General features: G+C 40.4%; 1 pseudogene; it reads right to left on the reverse strand.

Annotated features, from left to right (window-relative positions):
* Positions 1-21,350, reverse strand: part of LOC135932642 (uncharacterized) — a 310,350-nt pseudogene that overhangs the window by 238,848 nt on the left and 50,152 nt on the right.

Raw genomic sequence — 21,350 nt, forward strand, 5'->3', positions numbered from 1 at the left:
GGTCAGTGACCTGCAGGTCGAAGGTCATTGCATCTCCAGCCCACATCCACTGCCACTGTACTGAAGGGAAGTTAAAGACTTTCTGCTGCACTTACATTTGGATCAGCTCGATCCATGACAGTCATTCAGGCAGTGATGCCTGGACTGGAAACAAGCATCCTTAAAATATTACAACACACCAGCTCCTGTGTTTGAATGTAAAACAAATGTGTTGTTTGATCTGGAGACTGAACAATAAATACAATTTATTTTAATTATAGAAGTAATGTAACTACAAACAAACTTGTGGGAAGCCTAAACTTAGTTACTTAGTTAGTGTACAGTATGTTGGATGATATACTTTTTTATATTTCAAAACAAAAGCTGGGCTGATTTTAATACTATTAAAAGAAGTGTTGTTAATTATTCTGTTTTTTTAATTTAGTAGAACTGTAAATGTTTATCAATGTGTAAACAAACAGTATTGCACAGTCAGAAAAATCAAGTTATTCTTAGAACTGCATACTTGGAATGGATAAGTTGTCCTAACTTAATCATGTTAAGTAAGCTTTACTTAGTTTTTTTGAGGCAACGAGTTTCATTGAGTTCTGGGAACTAATTAGGTTTTACAGTGCCAGAAGGCCGGTACTCTGCACAAATCCTGTTTTTTCTCACTTTTTCTGGAATTTCCTGGTGACACTGTTAGGGGTTTATTCAAAACTGAAGGTACACTGAACCAGCATGGCTACCACAGCATACTGCAGCCACATCCCATCATTTATTATTCAACAGGACAATGACCCCAAACACACCTCCAGGCTGTGTACGGGCAATTTGACCAAGGAGAGTGATGGATTGCTGCTTGTTACCTCTGCTTGGGGTCAGAGGGAGTGACATAAAAGAGAGTCTCACTAAGGAAGATCAGAGTCAGAAAGGTTTTATTATAGAAAAACCTCATTAAAAATAATAGCAGCATTGACTACAAACAAAACCCAATGCGAAAAAACTTTAATAAAGCACATCGATTACCAACTACTTTAAAGAAAATAACCATACAGTCTTAATTAAACTGATTATCTCCACACAAACAAAGAACAGGGTGAGAAGCATCACCCAAACAACTTTCACTTAAGGTTTCACAACAGGGGAAATCAAAATTAACCTCACAGGCTGTAGCACAGCTAATATTGTACAAGTGACTCTCACAGTTGAGACACATGCTATGTCCAAATTCAGGGGACGGATGCTCCAAATGCCATCATTATTACCATACCTGGAAAGGCGGCCCTAACATCCTCGTTTTGTAAATGACAGAATCTCAAATGGAACTGTTCCTCATTGTTTTAAGCAAGTTGTTGTCCAGCCGCTTCTAACAAACACTGCTTCGGACCAGTACTAAGCAACTTTAGACCTCTTAGATCTCTAAGCTGCCGTTTTTGTCTAAGGTTCTTGAGAAAGTTGTCCTCCACCAATTATTCTCATTCTTACACACACATGATATTCTGGATAAATAGTCTGTTTTCAGAGCCTCCCACAGTACAGACTCTGTTCTACTGAGCATGTTCAATTATGTGCTTTTAGCTGCTGACTCTGAAACATGTACAGTTTAATTCTTCTAGACCTGAGTGCAGTATTTGACACTGTTGACCACACAATCCTATTAAACCATTTAAAGATGTGTCGGTATTCAAGGTTCTGCTCTAAAATGGTTTGCCTCTTATTTGGAGAGTGGAACACACTCTGTGATGCTGGGTAACAACCACTCGTCCCGTGGTAGATTCTAAGGGTTTAGATTCTAAGTAGGTTCTAAGGGTCCAATTGGTGGGGAGTCCCAGATTTAAACCCAGTGGGAGTTTCCCCCCAAAGAGGGACAAAGGACCCCCTGATGATCCTCTAATCACATGAGCCAAGGTGTGAAAGCGGGTGTGGGTCTCAATCAACCAGGGTTTGACCCTTAGAACTGAATAAGCTTCTCAGATGAGAGGTGAAACGTCTTCAAGCAACTCAAAGAAGTCCAGACGCTTTTCTTTGCCAGCTCTTTAGACTATGATGATCTGGATGACTGAGAACCTTCACAGACAAGAATATTTCAAATACACCAACAGTATTTAAAGAAGGAAAAACAATATTTACAGTTGTTCACACAGGATTAACCTAAGTGACCTGTTCCTGGACCGTTTCTTGAACAACTGTAATAGTTTACAGGAGGTCTCTGGCAGTGTTGCTGAAGCTGCCCGAGCAAGATCAGACGTGGATGGGCTGCTGCAACTGAGACCTGCGCTTTGTCTTTTCTGGTCGGCGAGTGGAGAATCACACAGGGTGATCTGCAAAGAGCTTTAGGATGCTTCCTCCCACTGTCCACTGTATCGTCCATCCACAGGGTTTGCAGGGCTGGCTCACTCGTGGCTGCCACACCACTAAGATGTTTTCAGAAATATGCAAGCAGGAGATGTTAGTAGTAATATAGTAATACTATGTTACTACTAGTATAATACTTGTAACTCTGTAGCAGACAACAGTTTGATGAAGTGCTATTAAAAAAGAAACCAAAAGATTAGATTCTATAACTTTCAAAGACATTTAGTTTATATATTTTATATAATACAGTAAATGTGTAAAAATGACCGGCAATCATTCAGTCACTGAAATTATCCATGAAACTTACTAAGTAACTAAGTAATTCCTAAATGCGTGTAGATTACGGAACATTATGTTACCTGGATTTGATTGTCCCTGATGAGCCTAAGGTACCAAACATGCTAGTGACGTTGATACCAGTTTTGCATCTCCTCTGAAATTAAACACTACACAGCACACTGAGCAACATTTCTTTGTCTATTTTTCAGTTTTCGCACTGTGGCCGGAAAATAATGGAAGCAAGGACAGACTTGAACGAGGGCTGTCCTATTTCACAATCGTTCACTTCAGGCCTACCCTGCCGTCGAAGGATCCTACCTACGTGGATCGGGTAGGTAGGATCCTTCGAAGCATCCGTCCCCTGATTTTGGAAACAGCACTTGTCACATCTGGATCTAGTCCTTTAAATTATCACGACCCCACACCCTCTAGCATATCATTAAATGAAGGAACCGGTCATAGAACCTGCCTTCTATGACCGTTCCTCTTTCCCGCTGTTTTTCTTTCTCTCTTTCTTTCCCCTTTTTCTTTTTCCCAGTCAAGTCTGTCCCGAATTTAGCAAGTAAAAATAAAATACAATAAAATAAACAATAAAAGATGTTTCACATGAAGCAATACGGCAAGGCTGGGATGGTCCATTTGGTAAAGTAAATCCGTTGGGCATCTTTCTTTGCCTTTAGACAATAATTCTGATTGCAAAAGAGCCAAACAGGACAGGACAAAAAAAAAAGGAAAAAAAAAGAAGAACATTTGTCAGCCCCATCAACCCCCACAGCCTCCTCTGTATCAGCCCTGCAGTATTTTTAGCCTCCCATCTCCCCTCTGCACCACTCCTTCTTTCTGTGGTTTTCTGCTGATCTAAGGACAGCTGCTCTTATTTTAACTGTGAGTTTCAGGTCTGTGGGCTCTGCCATTTCATCTTCATCACAGCGCAGGCAGTGACAAATGTCAGGGGTTAAACATCTCCTTCAGATTATATTTAACATCAGTGTGAATTTTAACAAGGTTCAAAGTTGAGTCAATCACGTTTACACACATCTCTAAAACACTTGAATTCATGAAGAGTTGTGCGGCCACTAACAAACATATCTGTGGCTTCTCCAGTCTGACCTCATACCTCCAACCTCCTGATTGGTCGGTTCAGTCAGAATAAGGAAGTTGTGTGGTTGAAGAGTAAACTACCATCACTGATGTGTTTCCTTCTGGCTTCTCATTATATGTATAATCATTTGAAGTGTTTGTGTCACCTTTACAGCTCATATTGTTCTAAAACACCTGGTCTGTACCTGCTGTCTTCAGATCAGATCTGTATGTGGAATACGTTTTTATAGGGTTCTATGTTTCCTCTGGTTCTCTTACAACACGTTCTCACACCCAAAGCGTAACATTTTACACTAGGTGACAAATCGTCAGGATGTTATGCCCCGGTAGTGAGAACAGGCTTCCTGTTATGTCAGCATGTTTTCACAGAAACAGATTTTCAATGCGCAGCCTCTTCCTGACAGCAGTGAACCATTGCCCAGCTATAAAGTTGAATAGTTCTGATTCTTGTTTTCAGATTTCAACAGTTCAAACAGTTTAAATGAGGTGACAGCTGCAGGTTGTTTTGTTATTTGCTTTTCTTTCTTTCAGTTTAAGACACAGTACGAAGACTTGTTCCTGTTTTTCCCTTTGGTCACTTCTCAGAGTCGGCAGGACAAACATGAGGAAACAGTGAAATTATTCACACTAAAAATATGAAAATCAAAAGTTGTCAGGGGTCTTTGATCTCATGCTTTGTGTTATTTTGTATTGTTTTCTTATGTTTTTATTGTTTTTAAGTTAAAGGTTTTAATTGAGTAATTTTGTAATTTTGGAGTATTTATGAAATAATGTTAAGTCTTAGTATTAATATTTATCCGGTTGTTCAGTGATGACGCGATGTAGCATTTGTCTAGGGCAGGGGTAGGCAACTCCAGGCCTCGAGTGCCGGCGTCCTGGAGGTTTTAGATGTGTCCATGATCCATCACAGCTGATTTAAAGGGCTAAATGACTCCTCAGCATTTCCTGAAGTTCTCCAGAGGGCTGGTAATGAACTAATCATTTGATTCAGGTGTGTTAACCCAGGGTGCGATCTAAAACCTGCAGGACACCGGCACTCGAGGCCTGGAGTTGCCTACCCCTGGTCTAGGGTGTTGATCATTTTCCTAAATCCCTCGTTTTGCACAGTGTTGATATATCTTTGGTCAGGTGATAAGTAATAGCCTCTGTAATTTCTGTGTGCCTGCGGGAGTTCGACGTGTATCCGGTTGTTCAGTGATGACACGACAAATTCTACTTCCGGGCCTAAAGTAGTCTGCGTTTAATATGGTTTTTGTGTTGTTAACATGTTTAATGCTTTGTATTTTCTTCTATTTAATCTCAAAAAGCTCCTAAAAACAGTCAGTGATCACCGTTGACCTCCCTCGGCTTTTATTACCGCTAATCATTTATTTAAGCTCAGTTTTTAAAACCTTAAGATGTAACTACAGCACAGCCCATGCAGCAGTATATGAATAACTAACCTCGTATTGTGGATGGATTATCTCAGTTGTTCTCCTGGCTGAAGTTTGGTCCGTTTACAGCATCCTGCCATGCGATTACATTTGTTCCTGACCACCGAGAACACTCACGTTAACTTTTATCGAGTGGAAAAAAAGTTAGCTTGTTTATATTATGCTAACATAGCTGTGTCGCTAGCGGTCACGTAGCACATCATTATATACCAGCTAGCCAAACTTCAGTAACCCTACAAACGTCACTGCTGTTTAGCTTTCTGTCTTCATTTATGTTGGAAGTGATAGCAGAGCTGTACGTTTGAATTTGTTTCTAAACCCCCGCAGTCAGGACATGCTATATTGTATTTAGGTGGAAGCTAGCGAGCTAACTTCCTGCTAACTTCTAACTTCGTTAAATGTCATAAATTCTTTTTTCATGGATGCCTGGATGTTAAACTCAATTGTTACACCTGGTAGAGCAGAACGCTGATCATTTTATTAAAGATGAAAGACTTTAGACGGTGTTTTAACTCTCAATAATGCCACAGTGATCATTTGATATATGGACCTGCAGCAGAGTTTAGGCCCAGACACGGCTAGTGGCGTCAGACTGAACAACAGGATTGCCTTGAGTTCTTATGAGACTCTTCATGTCACCTGGTGTACGTCTGTCCTGGTCTTTTGTGTCATGTATTGTCTGTCCGTTCTCATATTGTCTAGTCTGGTTCATGTCCTGTTCTCTTCAGGTTTATTTTGAAAGGTCTTGTGTTTCCCTTGTTGAGTGTGCTTAGTTTTACTCTTCCCCTGTGGTGTCATTATGCATTTGTGTCAGCTGTTTCCTCATGTGATTCCACTTCCCGATCCTACACGATAGGATCAGCTCTGTGTCTGTGATGTTTGTCTTTGTTCTGTTTGTTCCTGTTTCCATCACAGCTTATTGATGCTTACAATCTAAGGCTGTGGCTGAACTCAGACTGCTGTTAGCACTCTCAGGCTAACCTCATCAGCATACAATAAACCATGATAAATACATCATTCTCTCATCAGCCATAGTTCACACTCCTTAATCACTTCAATCCTGTTTCTGTGACTCTGATTCTCTGTGTCACTGTTCATGTCACTGAAGTATCTGCTCTGTAATGTTTGAATGTTTTATTAAAGCACGAATCAACACAGAAACAGAGGGGTCAGTTCTTACTCAGAGACTTTTTTATCCAATCACTGATCAGTTCAGCTTTTCATTCCCACTCTCACAAAGTGCCTGATCATACCAGTTGTCTGCTCTGATCTTTTCTCTGTATTTACTGTAAAGTCTTTACCTTACAGTATAGCACATCGCACATAGCACAGTATCAGCAGTAAACACTTGAAAGCATTAAACAATAAAAGCACAAGGTTAATGTTTGTATCCATCCAATCAACAGGTGAACAGTTCACTGATCAGCTGACTGACTCAAAGATCAGACTGAGGAGTCTGTACAGACCACAGGTTTGACTCTGGGTCAGAAACAGGAAACCAGCTGCTCCACCTCCTTCACTTCCTGTCAGCTCAGAGATCAGCTCCATCAGGTCAGAAGTGATGTTCAGTGGTGACATCAGCAGTGACATTATCCTGTACAGCAGGATGGCTCGTTTCCACGGAAACATAAGGTGTGTTACCTATGGACAGAGTTAAGACTCAAGGATGGAGCACTGAAGTGAGTGATCAGAGAGAGTTATTCATATCTACCTGAGCTGGTGGAGAAGATTGACAGCAGCAGAGCAGTACAGGCCATGTATGGACAGAAGACCACCAGGTGCAAGACAAGTCTGAGCACTGACATAGAGGGAGAGGGAAGAAGAGGAGTGATGGTGGGAGCAGAAGAACGAGGGGAGAAGTCTATTATAGATTTAATACCAAAGAATAAGAAAGCAGGAGATAAAGTTGTAGTGGGTGGAGGAGGAGGAGAGATAATGAAGATGGTTCAGTCAGTTTATTATCAGGTCACCAGGCTGATTTGTATCTATAAACAGGAAGTGATATCAGTGCCCTGACCTCTGACCCTCAGTCTGCTCTGAGGAGAAGGTGGATGAATCTCAGTATAACACGAGTAGAGACCTTCATCAGACCGCTGGACTTTAGAGAGAATCCACTTTCCTTCAGGTCCAGATCCAAGTGTAACATTATCTCGGATGAAGTAAGATTTTCGTTTTTCTCCCTCTTTGGGTGTACAGTACAAAGTGACATCACTTCCTGTCATGACAGGAAGTGCAGGAATCTCCAGGATCACACCTCCTTCTGTCCAGCAGAGACACAAACAGAGTGACACAGAGACAGACAGAAACAGAGACACAGCTGGAACATCTGTCTGTACCTGAGACACTGATGGAGACTTCATCACTCTGCTCTCCAGATGAGCTTACACACAGGAAATTTCCACCAGTGGAGAGACCGAAAACACAGAAGGAGCTGTTAAACCTACTAAACTCTGAACCAGCTGCTCCACAGTCCTCAGTGCGTCCTCCTCTGGTCCTCTTCACTGTCCATCCATCAGCTGTCTGTCCATCATCAACACAACTCAGAGACACTGGAGAAGATCCACTGAAGACCTGCTGAAGGTTTGGACTGACAGACAGAGACACTGGAGGACACACACACACACACACACACACACACACACACACACACACACACACACACACACACACAGTAAATGTATTTGTGTTCTTGTTGGAGTCTCACTGATTGTTTTCACTTCATCAACTCACCTGCAGAAACAGTCGGTGCAGACAGCAGCAGCACACACACACCTGCAACAGGAGGTCAGAGGTCACTGAAGCTCAGAGGACACAAGGTCAGAGGTCACTAAAGGTCAGAAACAGTTCAAAATGGAGATTTGCTCTCAGTTCAGCCAAATCTTGAGCCAAACACTCAATGTTGGGAAACGTCCCAGAACAGGTTGTGGACAGGAAATCATCAAGACAAATTACTTGCAATTAAATTCAATTTAATTCAATTTTATTTATATAGCGCCAAATCACAACAAAAGTCGCCTCAAGGCGCTTTATATTGTACAGTAGATAGCACAATAATAAATACAGAGAAAAACCCAACAATCATATGACCCCCTATGAGCAAGCACTTTGGCGACAGTGGGAAGGAAAAACTCCCTTTTAACAGGAAGAAACCTCCGGCAGAACCAGGCTCAGGGAGGGGCGGCCATCTGCTGCGGCCGGTTGGGGTGAAAGAAGGAAAACAGGATGAAAGACATGCTGTGGAAGAGAGACAGAGATTAATAACAGATATGATTCGATGCAGAGAGGTCTATTAACACATAGTGAGTGAGAAGGTGACTGGAAAGGAAACTGCATCATGGGAATCCCCGGCAGCCTACGTCTATTGCAGCATAACTAACCCTTTAAAACCGGTCGGAGCGGGCACGCTCCGTTTTGCGTAACTATTTTTAAATCCCGGTAGCTCTGCAACCACGTAAGCTAGAGCAATAATTTTTTTTACATATGAAACCGGAGAAGTTGTACTTACATCTTATGCCATCAGCTTGTCCTAGGTCACGGTTTTCTTCCGCATTTGGCTTTGCAAAAACTGCATAAAAAGTGCTTGCAGCAACAAAAACATAATATTCGAGAAACACGTTTTGCCGATCCGATCAGCTGTTCATAACACTTCCTACGTTGGAATAGACGTCAGGGCGAACTTTCGCATGCCCGCCATTACCTGCCCGAAACCGGAAGTGACGTCATTTTCGCAGAAATGTAGTTTTTTTTTTTACTATGAGGGCCTCAGAGCCTATACTGGTGTTTTTAAAAGTTATCTTTGACTTTATGACTTTCTGTATCGTTTCTGGGATGCTTAGAACTCGAATTGCACTGCTGGAAATAGTTTATTTTGATGCATATGCTGCTTTTTTTGCAAATTTGCACTGTAATATTTATTTTCGTTTTTCCTGCAGTATATAAAAATTGGTGTATTTCAAAAGTAAAACTATGAAGACACTTCAAATAAATTTCCTGTGGTGGGAAACTAGTTTGTGCAACTTTTTTGTATTTACAGTTTTGAGGGATAAGCCTCTTAAATTTCTCTAACTAGAAATATATGTTAAAAAAACAAAAACGATTTTCAATTTTTTTGTAGTTTATTGCACTTTTTTGCAATTTATGTAGTTATTATGGACTTAATGCATACATATTATTAAAATTTGGGCTATAGTGGTTGTATTGATGTATATCAACTTGAAATGCTCCCAAAATTGGCACTACAGCATGTAAAAATATAATATAAGCTCTGGCGGACTTGGTTCTATGGTAGGTCTTAAAGGGCTAAGGGAGGATTCAGGGTCAACTGGTCCAGCCCTAACTATATGCTTTAGCAAAAAGGAAAGTTTGAAGCCTAATCTTAAAAGTAGAGATAGTGTCTGTCTCCCGAATCCAAACTGGAAGCTGGTTCCACAGAAGAGGGGCCTGAAAACTGAAGGCTCTCCCTCCCATTCTACTTTTAAATACTCTAGGAACAACAAGTAGGCCTGCAGAGCGAGAGCGAAGTGCTCTAATAAGGTGATATGGTACTACAAGGTCATTAAGATAAGATGGGGCCTGATTATTTAAGACCTTGTAAGTGAGGAGCAGGATTTTGAATTCAATTCTGGATTTAACAGGAAGCCAATGAAGGGAAGCCAAAACAGGAGAAATATGCTCTCTCTTCCTAGTCCCTGTCAGTACTCTTGCTGCAGCATTTTGGATTAGCTGAAGACTTTTCAGTGAGTTTTTAGGACATCCTGATAATAATGAGTTACAGTAGTCCAGCCTGGAAGTAATAAATGCATGAACTAGTTTTTCAGCATCACTCGGAGACAGGATATTTCTAATTTTAGAGATGTTGCGCAAATGGAAGAAAGCAGTCTTACATATTTGTTTAATATGTGCGTTGAAGGACATGTCCTGGTCAAAAATGACTCCAAGGTTCCTCACAGCATTACTGGAGGCCAAGGTAATGCCATCCAGAGTAAGAATCTGCTTAGATACCATATTTCTAAGATTTTCAGGGCCGAGTACAATAACCTCAGTTTTATCTGAATTAAGAAGCAGGAAGTTAGCGGCCATCCAGGTCTTTATGTCTTTAAGACATTCCTGCAGTTTAACTAATTGCTGTGTGTTACCTGGCTTCATGGATAGATAGAACTGCGAGTCATCTGCATAGCAGTAAAAATTTATGCTATGTCTTCTAATGATGCTGCCTAGGGGAAGCATGTGTAATGTAAATAGAATTGGTCCTAGCACTGAGCCCTGAGGAACACCATAATAGACCTTAGTGTGTGAAGAGGACTCTCCATTTACTTGAACAAATTGGAGTCTATCAGATAGATATGATACAAGCCACTGCAGTGCAGTACCTGTAATACCTACAGCATGTTCTAATCGCTCTAATAGGATGTTATGATCAACAGTATCGAACGCTGCACTGAGGTCTAGCAGGACAAGCACAGAGATGAGTCCAATGTCAGAGGCCATAAGAAGATCATTTGTAACCTTCACTAAAGCTGTTTCTGTGCTGTGATGAGCTCTGAAACCTGACTGAAACTCTTCAAATAAGCCATTCCTCTGCAGATGATCTGTTAGCTGTTTGACAACTACTCTTTCAAGGATGTTTGATATGAAAGGAAGGTTGGAGATTGGCCTGTAATTAGCTAAGACAGCTGGGTCTAGAGATGGCTTTTTAAGTAAAGGTTTAACTACAGCCACCTTGAAGGCCTGTGGTACATAGCCGATTATTAGAGATAGGTTGATCATATTTAAGATTGAAGAATTAATTAATGGCAGGACTTCTTTGAGCAGTTTTGTAGGAATGGGGTCTAAAAGACACGTTGATGGTTTGGAGGAAGTAATTATTGAAATTAACTCAGAAAGATCAATTGAAGAAAAAGAGTCTAACTTAACATCAATGGTACTAAAAGTAGCTGTAGATAATATTACATCTGCGAGATTATTGGTATTTTTTTCTCTAGTGATAAAAATTTTATTTGTGAAGAAGTTCATGAAGTCATTACTAGTTAACGTTAAAGGGATGGTTGGCTCAGTAGAGCTCTGACTTTTTGTCAGCCTGGCTACAGTGCTGAAGAGAAACCTGGGGTTGTTCTTATTTTCTTCAATCAGTGACGAATAGTAAGATGTTCTGGCTTTGCGGAGGGCTTTCTTATAAAGCAACAAACTATCTCTCCAGGCTAAATGATGATCCTCTAAATTTGTGACACGCCATTTCCTCTCCAGCTTACGAGTTATCTGCTTTAGGCTACGTGTTTGAGAATTATACCACGGAGTCAGGTACTTCAGATTTGAGACCTTAGTTTTCACAGGAGCTACAGTATCCAGAGTCGTACGTAGTGAGGAGGTAAAATTATTAACAAGATAATCGACCTCTGTTGGAGTAGCGTTCAGATAGCTGCTCTGCTCTATGTTGGTACAGGGCATTGAAGATGATAACAGTGGGTGGATTATATTCTTAAACTTAGTTACAGCGCTTTCAGAAAGACATCTATTTTGATAAAGTCTACTCTCCACTGCTGTGTAATCAATCATTGTAAATGTAAATGTTATCAGGAAATGATCAGACAGCAGAGGGTTTTCAGGAAACACTGTTAAATGTTCAGTTTCTATGCCATATGTTAAAACAAGATCTAGAGTGTGATTAAAGTGGTGGGTGGGTTCTTTTACATTTTGAGAGAATCCAATTGAGTCTAATAACAGATTAAATGTGATGTTGAGGCTGTCATGTTTAGAATCTACATGGATGTTAAAATCCCCCACAATAATTATTTTATCTGAGCTGAGCACTAAATCAGATAAAAAGTCTGAGAAATCAGAGAGAAACTCTGTGTAAGGCCCAGGTGGACGATAGATGATAACAAGTAAGACTGGTTTCTGAGTTTTACAGAAAGTGTCTGATGAAAAGGTCTTTAGCATAAACTACGCTCTGACAGCAACCCTGAAGCTGGGCAAACATTTCCTCAGGAGACAATGTGAGTCTGCTGGGTCCATAAGGAGGTAAAGTTCTGCCATGGTGGCTGTGTGGCTGGCAGAGGAAAGACCCAAATATAAACTCAGAAACGGGAATGGTGAACTAATGGGTTTTTTTTTGTGCAGTTGTCTTACCACATGCTTAAGTGAGTAGTATGGGTGACTACTAAATAAATTTCTGGATCCTGGCAGTAGAAACGGGCTGGGGCAGCGGATGCAGTGGTCAATAATATTAATAATGAACTGAAGGATGAATTAATTATGCAGTTACAAATAACTGTTAATGACTTTGTGACTGGGTAGGACCCGGCCTACATAGACTTAGTCCTTCAAAGGTCCTGTAAACCAGAAGGGCAAGGCTGTTAAATTGAATGTTCTAGCCTATGACCCGTGGTTTCTGTTACCTAGTAACATAAGCACCTACAGCTGTTGTGTACGGCATGCTCTGTACTACCTGACACAGTAGACCCTCTACAATTTGCTGTGACAACTGTGTGTAACTGTGACAACTGATTGATTGATTGATTGATTGATATACCTTTATTAGTCCTACAGGGGGAAATTTCATCATGCCATAGCCCTGACACTACATACTGCCCTCTTGTACCTGCAGATGAGAGACACGTATGCGAGAATGCTGTTTGTAGATTACAGCTCTGCATTCTATAACATCGTTCCCTCCAAGCTGAAAAGGAAACTGCAGGATCTAGGATTGAGTTGCTCTCTCTGCAGCTGGATCTTTAACTTTCTATCTGACAGACACCAAGTGGTCAGTGCCAAGTGGGAACTTCTAGCAGTTGAACTCACTTTGGAAGTATGGAGGCACTGGCTGGAGGGCACAGTTCAACCTTTCATCGTCTGGACCATTAAACCATAAAAATGAAAAAAACAAAACATAGAAATCTAGGGTACCTACAAGCCCGACATTTGTCTGTCCTCGGGTACCACACTGCCCATTTCATCATGGTATCCACAAAACTATTATCTTTCTCCAATGTTATTTCTGTTGGACATCTCTGTCTCAAAGCAACCATTAATATGTTTCAGTCTGTGCAACCTCTGCCAAGAATAAACACGGAAACCAACCCTATGGCGGCTACTGTCGATTGTTTTTGTGGCGCTCACTAAGCTCCCGTCTACCCCGGAGACCAGCCAGCTGCCCAGTGCCCACGACCTACTTCTTCCATCTATGGCATCCTGTAGAAGATTGTTTCTGATGGTGGGCACAGTTTCAAAGCTGTGTCTGTGTCTGTTCAATCCATTGTGACAAATGACAAGGAAAAGGTAGGAAGAGCGCAGCAGAGAGAAAAGCAGACAATATATAGACAAAAAGTACGGCAAGGGAATAGAACACAGGTGGGAATGCAACTGATACTAATCTGACTGACAAGACAGGGGAAGCAAAACTGAACATGATATCACTGCTCGCTTTGCATGGTTTGGAGCTTAGCCACTCAGCCGCCTTCACTAGCTGACCCGGTGCTAGGTCTGCCATGACTACTCCGATTAGGCATACACTACTCCGCAGTAGTCTGAGCCCAGAGTCGCCATTACACGAGGTGACCCAGACTCTCCATTAGAACTTGGGTTGAAAGTGTGAACTTCAAACTTTATACCAGCAGTTTTCTGTCTCCAACATAAATGAGACAGAAAACTAAACAGCAGTGACGTTTGTAGGGTTATTAAAGCTGGATAAGTTGGTATTTAATGATGTGCTACGTGATTGCTAACGACAAAGCTATGTTAGCATAAACATGGTGAGTCTTGAGGATGAACGCTAACTTTTTTCCACTTCATAAAAGTTAACATGAGCGTTCTCGATGATCAGGGACAATGCAAGGATGTTATAAATGGACGAAACTTCAATTAGAAGAACAACTGTAATAATCAATCCACAATACGAGGTTAGTCATTAGTATACTGCAACAAGATGGGAATAGAGCAGCTGCCATTAATGAATCAATGGTACAGAAGTGGAGGAAGCAAGAAGAATGAGTTGAGTAAAGTTAGAGTTATCTGACTGTTTTGTTTCGGTTAATGCGCCTTATAATGTGGTGTACCTTATGATCCGAAAAATACAGTACTTTTGTACATGTTATATTTTTATTTTAAATACATTTGGAAATATTTCAACCCAACTTTTTTTTTACTCTGTCATTCTGGTGTACTGTGTGCAGAATTTAGAGATGAAAAATGTATTTAATTTTTTTTTAAAGGGCTATAATATGAAAGATATGTGGAATAAGTGAAATACTGAGAATACTTTTAGGATGCGCTGTACCTGACATGCAAATGATGTTTACGCATCACACCACTGTTATGTGCTGGGCTTGACACTTCTTGTGACTGAATCTCACCTTTTCCGATACTAATAACTAGGGATGGGTACCGGTATCCGGTGCCATCATGGCACCGGTTCTGACATAAACCAGACCGAAAAGCAATTTTATTTCGGTGCTTTTTTTTCCTGAGCTGTGATACACTTTACATACACTTTAAGGTGATACTGTGATACCGTCAAAGGAGGTAACACCTCAAATCTGATGAAACACCTGGCGACGCATAGCGTTTTTTTTTTAAAGCCGAGAAATGCGCCACGTTTGATAGCTTGCTGCGAGACCTCACACCGAGCACATCTACTGCAGGTGTGGTGCCTGTTATTGGACCCGGAGTTAGCAACATCCCCCAAAAACCCGAAGAGTAGAGTCCTGGCCCCTAGCCCTGCCAGTGTAGCAGAAATGATGACGGATGATGATGGCAGCAGCAGCCGTTCTTCTCTGCGTGACTAGCTTAATCTTGTTCCTGTGTAATTTACGTTGAGTAGGCTAACCACATTATTACATTAATACATGTAAGGTGAACTAGCAAACACCGTCGTAGTTACATGCGGCTGTCTTCTTGTTTGATGGCAGATACTCCCTTCACCCTGGCCAAAAAGGCTAAAATGACCAAAGAAAAAGTGGAAAACAGCTAAACATGAGAGGTTTTTGGACAAAGTTTGTTTATTTTCCCATTGTTTAAGCACTGCTTCCAGCCAAGAGTGATACCATATATGTCCTATAGCTGCAGAAAAGGCTAACATTGTTATCTTTTTACAAAAAAACAGCTGAACATGAGAGGTTTTTGGACCAATTTTGTGTTCTCCATTCTTTAAGCACCGGTTTGAGCATCGTTTAAGCACCAGCACCGTTTCAAAAGTACCGGTTTGGTACTGGCATCGGATAAAACCTAAACCATACCCATCCCTACTAATAACATAAAACCAACGATACACAAAAAGACAGCTATGGCTATTGCTATCCCAAATTCCCGGTAGTTATAATGTCATGATGACATACATGTAATGGCAAACAAAAACTTATGAATGCAGGTCTCGATAGCGCTCTCCATTGGATGATCCTTTGTGAGTCTCCAGAAAATGCCTCTAGAAGCTCCCAGATAAGAACTGTGTGAATGAATCTGACTGAATGTTTGAGACAACTGTCCTTCAGCAGATTGCATCTGACATGATGTGAATGTGTTGGATAAAAAATCTAAACGTGAAATTAATGCATCTATGGCAGTGTGCATATTCACTAATGGTAAACCTGCAGTCTAAAGTTTAGCTTCACTCTCACTAAAGTCTTTGCACTTGTGAATACTTCCACTTGTCTGCTCTAGATCTGTTTCCTTCGTTGTCTGTATGTCAGACCTGTAATGAAAGTGTTCTGTGTTTGACTCACCAAAGAGGAGCAGAGAGACCCATGCAGTTGCCATCTTGTCTGGATGAATAAATCTCTCTGATAGTCTGAATATCAGAGAGATGCTTTTAATGCGACCACTTCCTTTTTAGCACCCACTGTGTGACTCTAAGTTCTTACTGGATGTACTTTATTTTAGGGGTGGGGAAAGCTGCTTTAATGAGTTGCGTGTATCATGTGCAGTGGTGAATCTTTTTAGATAAAACCACAAAGTAACAGTAACGTACTCAGAAAACAAACCAGGAATAAAGCGTTAGGGTTTGTTGAGACACATTTAACTGTCATAATAATTATTTCATGTGGTTTTGTTTACATACACTTTTACATTACTTATTCTAATGAATATTATTTGTTTTTGCTGTTATGGGGTGGGGGGTCATGTTTAGCTGCTCTACTTCTGGTTTCTGTCAAGAATCAAAGCAGAGAAGCTAATAATCTGCTAAAGTGTGCATACAATAGCACATTTTTTCTTTTGAACACTTTTTATTTTGCAAATGGTCTTATATATATATATATATATATATATTTTTTTTTTTTTTTTTTTGGTTTTGTGAGTGAGGTACCTTTATTTATGTGTGCTTTGATGGATGGTATTTACAGTTTGATTTTTGTCACGATCTCTGACAGAAAGAAAATTGGGCCTGTATACAAGGGCAGTTATATAACATGTTAGATAAATAAGGGTGGAGGCGCTGTGGTCATATAGAACGGGGATGGTAATTCCACTGAGACCAGAAAAGTGCACATGGACCAAAATATTTAACAGAACAATTAAAGACTAAGATGTTACACATGGGATGCTAGCAACATAGTTAATCAATAGCCACAACAGAGTGGTTGTATAGAATAACTCTGTTTACACTCTTAGTTTGCAATTTCCATTCCTGATTAGACATTTCAGCTCTCACTTCTATACATAGTTTGATGGGCAGAATGATGTGCTGGTGAGGAAGGCCACCCCCTCACAACTGCTCTGTGTCTGACTTCAATTCAACACAATCATTCCTCAGCACCTGCTGGCCTGAACACTCCCTCTGCAACTTGATCCTGGGATTTTCTGACTTGAGTTGAAGAACTAGTAACTATCATTAAATATTTTTTCAAAGTCACTTGCCCAACATTGATCATTATACACTGTATTTTGCAGACGAGTTACAGGACTCTCTCCCAGGCCACAGTCAGACAATCTCACTCAGTGCACAGCAGGAGCTTCACACAAACTCATATTCACAACAAATGTTAGTGTGTGTCTGCCTGCCTGCCTGCACAAGATTATTATATATATATTTTTTTAAATTTCATTGCAAGTAGACTAAAGCACTTAATTAAAAGTATGTAGTAAGAATGTAAATGCTGTTTCAGTCAAAAGGATGTTACAGTCCCTGATAATGCATTGCTTTAGATGGAGAGACTCTTGAGGGATGGCTGTTATGAGGAAAGGCAGCCCAGAAACCCATCGTTGTGTGCCTGAACTTTCGGTCTTTTACCCAGGCTAATCTGCCATTTCCAGATAATTTTGGTCTAAGACAAATGAGCAGTAATGCCACAAAAACTCTAATAGACCTGGTGTTTTCTAACAATCTGGACAGAGTGGTAAAAACCATATAATTTTTTTGACTGGTTTGTCTAACCACAATGTCTTATTTTTCTCTAGAAAGCTGACTAAAAAGCAACTGAGAATTGTCAGTAAAAGCATTAATTAATTAATATATATATTTCACAGGAAACTGTAAGCTAATTTGGAAAAATATTTACAAACTCCTTAGTATAAGTAAGAACAATGCTGATAAAGACCTTGAACTTAAATTTGCCAATAACTTGATATCAGAGCCTCTCAGCCTAGCAACTAAATTAAATAATTTCTTCCAATGTACCATTAATGAAATTGCACAAGTGTTTCCTAGTTCATATGACTCTCACAAAATATTGGGGATACCGACCCAAAAATGGATGTCTCTTCTCAAGAAACCAAGTTCAATATTCCAAAAATTACAGAAAATAAAGTAGAAAACATAATCTCAAAATTAAAAAGCTCTAAAGCAAGTGATGAATTTGAATTTGATACAATTTTTTTAATGCATTATAAATCTTGAATTTTGGTGCCTGTGACCCATCTTATTAATTTATCAATCACACAGGCAGTTGGAAGGTGGCAAAAGTCACACTAATTTATAAATCGTGCGATAAATCAGACCCTGCTCATTATCAACATAGAATGGAGTAGAATAGAATTACCTCTTTTATCCCACGGATGAGAAATTTAGGTGTTACACAGCTCTTATAGTGAGGGGAACATAAAATCTGAAAGGAAGACACAAAGTGGTCCTATATACATAAGCAACTGAAGTTATTATATACAGGTAACAATGTACAGAAATATGTATATGTATAAAATGGTGTTGTCCATGATGAATGTTAGCTTAGACAACATCCTCTCCTCCCCAATCTGCTCGATGGACTTCAGCGGACAGTCCAGGACAGAGCTGGCCCTCCTGACCAGTTTGATGAGTTCCCCCTGTCCCTCTCTGCCATTCCACCACTCCAGCAGACCACAGCATAGAAAATAGCAGGAACCACCACAGTGTTGTAAAATGTCCTTAGGAGTGTCCTGTTCACCCCAAAGGATCTCAGCCGCTGTAGCAGGCGGAGACGACTTAGACCCTTTACTTGACTTTCTTTGTCAGTACAGTGTTATCCACGCAGAAGCTGATATAATATATATTATGCAGGTAGGTAGTGTAAGTCCAGTTTTTTGTTTTCACTGGTAAAAAAAAAATCCACATACTGAGTGAAAGTAGGGAGGGTTGAAGACAAGGAAGCATGATTAAAATCCCCAGAGATGAAAAGGAAGGCTTGGGGGTTTGATGTCTGCAGCTGGGACACTACTGTGTGAATTGTCGCGCATGCTGCTGCTGCATCTACCGCTGCATCTGCCGCTGGTGGATTGTAGACAGTTATCGTGATGACTTGCGAGAACTTCGGTGCCAGGTAATACGGTCGGATGCTAACCGCTAATGCTCCGCATCTCGAGCACAGCGCTGCTCCTTAACACTGATGTGCCCCAATTTACACCATCAGCATACTCACTGTCTTTTCAAAGATAGTGGGTTGCTAATTCTGTCACCAAACATTTTAGACTACATCCACACATAGATTTCAAAACTTTTCATCTGAAAACGCTCTGCGTACACACTAGCTTTTTCAGTCGTTTTCACAGAGTTGTGCGTCCACATCGAAATGGGCAAAAACACTTACTTTCCAGTATTGCACATGTAGATTGTGTAGTAGCACAAGAAGATTCGGCCTGCCTCATTTCTGTCTGCCATCTATTTACTTTCAGGCTCTTTGAAATGTCGCGGCAAAAAGTCGAGGAAAAGCACAGAGTTTTTTTTAAATGGACTAACGAGGTGGAGTTGTTGCTGCGAGTAACACAAAAGTACAAAGTTACAAAAGCGAGTGAGAATTAAATAATTTGAAGAGCATGTACAGACTGATATTAATCTCTAATAGGGCTGTCAAAACTGAGAGCAAACAAAACAACTGCCGTATAATGCACTCTGCTATCTTTGTTTAATTGGTCACATGACTGCATCACATGACTAAAATGCATCATCGGTTTAGAAAGTCTATGATTTCAATGTCCACACTACGACGCAAATGCACCGTCTTCAAATGTACTCGTTTTCAAAACACTGCATTTTCGTTCGGGGAAAATGCCATCTCAGTGTGGACAGGAGGCCACAACAGAGAGAAAACAATGCGCTTTCAAACAAAAACACATTATTTTGGACGTAGCCTTAATTATTCCAATCCGGGTCTGCACCCTATGCAATTTGGATTTCGCACTCTACATTTAACCAAAACGGCTGTCTGTTTTTGTTGAGAGGGTGAAGTCTTATTTAGACAAGAGCAGTTATGTTGTGGCTACTTTTGCTGATTGTAAGCGTGCATTTAACACAGTGAATCATTGTAAGCTCTTGTCTAGACTGTCAACATTTAACTTTAGTAATCACACCGCTGAATGAATATGGTCTTATTTATCAGATAGAAAACAATGCGTGGAAATAAAGAATAGTATATCACCCTATCTTTACTGTATGCAAGGTGTCCCTCAGGGTTCAATTCTAGGCCTCCTGTTATTTTCACTTTATGTAAATGACCTGCCCAATGTCTGCAAGAATGTGGACCTGATTATGTATGCTGATAATACCAGTAATCTTTATACAAGTCAAAACCGCTGGGGTTATATTATACATGGTCTGGCGCCTCTACCAGTGAGTGATCTTATTAAACAAAAGTCTAGCAGACTAGCATCTCGATTGACTCGAGCCACTTAAAGAGGTGAATTGGCATTTAGGTGAACCACATTTTCCCAGAATGCTCTGTCATATCAGGGGGTGCAATATTGGGGTTTGTGCAATATAACTGATGTGATGTGATTGTATTGTCTTCTATATTGTCCTCTGTTGTCCACTCTTGTTGTCATTGTTTGTTCTGATATGATGTGAGCCTCTGTGTGTTTTTACTAACTTGTGTGTAACACCAACCTGCCAGAGGGTCTGCATATGGAAATTAGCTAATGGCTATAATCTGGCATTTACATTTGGCATTACATGTGTTAAAATGTTCATGAATATGTATAGTCCCTCATTCTAAATAAAATAAATAAAATTTAAATTCGAAATTCAAACAAAGAACACTTGCAGAACATGTCGAGTTAGATTATTATTCAGGATGAATAGAATCTATAGTTTTTTACTAGTTGAATAGATACTTGCACTGTAAAATCGAATTATTTCCCAGAACTTAAAAAAGCTATGCAAACTCATTGTCTCAAACAATTTGAGTTATGACAAATTACTCATTGCGAGTATACAGTTCTAAGAATAACTTTCTGACTGTGCCTGTCTGAGAAGTGGAATGAAAATCATACATGATTCCAAACATTTTTTACAATTAATAACTGAAAAGTGGGGTGTGCCTAATTATCCAGCCCCCTGAGTCAATACTTTGTAGAACAACCTTTTGCTGCAATTACAGCTGCCAATCTATTACGATTTGTCTCTACCAGCTTTGCTAATCTAGAGAAATCATTGTACATTCTCCTTTGCAAATCAGCTCAGTCAGATTAGATGGACAGTGTTTGTGAACAGCAGTTTTTTAGATCTTGCCACAGATTCTCGATTGGGCCATTCTAACACATGGATATATTTTGTTTTAAACCATTCCATTGTTGCCCTGACTTTATGCTTAGGGCCGTTGTCCTGCTGGAAGGTGAACCTCCGCCCCAGTCTCAAGTCTTTTGCAGACTCCAAGAGGTTTTCTTCCCAGATTGCCCTGTATTTGGCTCCATCCATCTTCCCATCAACTCTGACCAGCTTCCCTGTCCCTGCTGAAGAGAAGCACCCCCAGAGCATGATGCTGCCACCACCATATTTGACAGTGGGGATGGTGTGTTCAGAGTGATGTG

Source organism: Pelmatolapia mariae, linkage group LG3_W, assembly GCF_036321145.2.
Source record: "Pelmatolapia mariae isolate MD_Pm_ZW linkage group LG3_W, Pm_UMD_F_2, whole genome shotgun sequence".
In the NCBI taxonomy this organism is placed as follows: Eukaryota; Metazoa; Chordata; class Actinopteri; order Cichliformes; family Cichlidae; genus Pelmatolapia; species Pelmatolapia mariae.